At 38.0% G+C, this 2,729-nt stretch overlaps 1 protein-coding gene and 1 pseudogene across 3 annotated transcripts in view; one reads left to right on the plus strand and one right to left on the minus strand.

Moving 5' to 3' along the window:
- Window positions 1-2,729, plus strand: part of Nxpe3 (neurexophilin and PC-esterase domain family member 3) — a 50,489-nt gene that overhangs the window by 22,688 nt on the left and 25,072 nt on the right. The gene's annotated exons all lie outside the window — the stretch shown is intronic.
- On the minus strand, window positions 615-2,252 carry LOC104855818 (annotated as a pseudogene).

Genomic DNA, 2,729 nt, shown 5'->3' on the forward strand with positions numbered 1-2,729 from the left:
AAAAAAAAAAAAAAAAAAAAAAAAAAAAAAAAAAGAAAGCACTAGGTAGGAGAATCCAAGCTATGTAGACAAGCAGATCATGATGGGTCAGGCTTTTTTCCTCCCAAGAAACATTTGCTGGACAGTATTACTCTCTTCCTCACCTTCACAATCCCATCCAAGCACTGCTCAAGCTGAGCTGCCTACTCTTGCCTTACAGGACCCTGAACTACTGGGACTAGGTTTTGTGCTATCCAAGGGTTTCTGTAATTTAGGATAGAATTTAGAGGACTTGTCACACCTGGGCCTGCTCTGTTCCCAGTTCACATGCAAAGGAGTCAGCTTCTGTAATCACATTCAAACAACCTTAAACAACATCATACATTTGAAATTCTGCAGCAGCTGAGCTCTAGTCACAAAATCAAGGAAGACAGAATGAGACAACACAGGTAGAAAATTCCAGCAGTCAGTCTCAATCTATCTTTTCTCAATTTAGTATAAACTCTAATATGCCTAATATGGGAGTGGAAAAGGTACACTGGAGCAAGCTGGGTCTTCCAAATTTGTCATCTAATACCAAGAGAAAACAAGGGCTGGGTTGATTTTATGTTTAAAAAGTTTCTGAAATTACTTTATTATAAAGGGACATGACTGAACAGGTAGGAAACATTCTCCATTGTGAGTTCTCCTCATGGCTTCTGCAAGGATCATGGAGATATCACTCACCTGTGTTTTGGAGCAGTGCTTCATCTTATCCTCCTCAGGTGTGGTATTGGTGACTACTGTTGCTTCAAAGTATGCATTCATTTCTTTTTCTTTTTATTGAGTTTATTGGCACAATCTAGATATACAGTACAATTACATTCATTATTGGGATCCTGTACCTTTACATAATAGGTCTTAATTCTCATTTTTTTCCCCCTGTCCCTGTCCTCCCTTCACCCCCTCCTCCCCTCCCCATTTACAAACACTTTATTTCCATTTTTTTCAATTTCTCATATTTTTTTCCTCTCCCTTATTACCTTTCCCCCACCCTTCCCACTTTCCCTACATCTTTAGTCCTTTATTTCCTATTTCACATTGTTAATTATCCCATTAGGATCTTGTGTACTATTATAGTTTTTCACACCAGAGAAACTATTCGGTATTTCAGTTAAAAAAAATCTCTGTATGAACATTAAAAATAGGGAATCCTAAAATAAAACTGAAAAGGAAAGTAAAAGAGAAAAGGCAGTGATGTAAGATTAAAATAATCCTTAATTCTGAAGATGAAAATAGTCCCTTAACATATTTTAATTGCTTCTTGCTCTTGTAGTCTTATCTTATTCTTTTTTTCTTTATTTAGAGAATACTTTCTTAGTTTCTGTAATCAAACCCATGTAGATATGACCTTACATATTTAATACAGTGTACAAATGGAAAAAAATTAACATTTCTAGACCAATATGGCTGTCCATTTCTGTACAATGCAAACTCAACACAGTAAATTGGGATAACTTTTTCCAAAGTTGACAGCGCCATTAAAGTTTCCAAAAATTCAAATTATATAGATATATATATTTATATCTATATAAAGAGACCAATAATAGCAGTATGTTATGCATCAATAGCAGCAACAACTTTTCCAGGTTCTGCAGTCATCTGAACAAAATTACAGACATTCATTACATTCCATTAAAAAAACCCCAAAAAACAAAGAAAACAATAATATCCAGAAAACAGCAAAGTTCTGTTGCTGTTGTGGTACCTGACACCATTTGCATTCATTGTTGATGTGAGAAATGGCTGGGCGTATGTTATGCATCAATAGCAGCAACAACTTTTCCAGGTTCTGCAGTCATCTGAACAAAATTACAGACATTCATTACATTCCATTAAAAAAACCCCAAAAAACAAAGAAAACAATAATATCCAGAAAACAGCAAAGTTCTGTTGCTGTTGTGGTACCTGACACCATTTGCATTCATTGTTGATGTGAGAAATGGCTGGGCCAGAAAAGATTCTATGAGTCAAGATACGTAAACTCTGGTAGCGCCAGCTGAAATAAGTTTGTCAGTTACGTGGCAGATTGTGCCACAAGTCAGCCAGGTCAGCCACAAGAATAGCCACTCTGTCCTTCACATCTCCCACTAGCACCATGCGGTCCGCTACATTGACTTTCTTTCACTCTTTGTGAATCAAGGCAAAGTCTACATTCAACCAGTCTGCGATGGAGGTGACTCTTAGCTTCACCAGCATCAGGTTTGGCAATTGTATAATTCCTCCACTCAGAGATACTGTCTCTAATCCACTTCAGGACAGTGGGGTCTGCATACAAATTGTCCACTGGGATATCAGAAAAGCCCTGAATTTTAGAAGCATGTAGATCCATGGGGATAATATGGTTTGCACCTGCTACAGATAGCCTATTTGCAACAAGTTTGGCTGAGATTGGAGCTCAACTTTATCCTTCTTATTCCTGCTGGGCATAAAGGAAGCATGGGATGACTGCAGCGACCATGATGGCTGAGGCAGTCTTTCAGGCATTAACCGTGATCAGAAGCTCCATTAGATTGTCATTGATTTTACCACAACCACTGTGAACATTGTAAAAATCTTCCCCATGTGCACTTTAGCCAATTTCCACATGCTTCTCCTGGTTGCTAAATTTCTTAGTCACCACCTTGCCCAGCTCCAATCAGCCTAACCGATCAGCGATCTTCTGGGATAAATCCTGGTAGGACCTGCCGCTTAAGATTTTGATATTCAAA

Source organism: Fukomys damarensis, unplaced genomic scaffold (genome assembly GCF_012274545.1).
Source record: "Fukomys damarensis isolate Sample0158 unplaced genomic scaffold, DMR_v1.0_HiC HiC_scaffold_24, whole genome shotgun sequence".
NCBI lineage: Eukaryota > Metazoa > Chordata > Mammalia > Rodentia > Bathyergidae > Fukomys > Fukomys damarensis.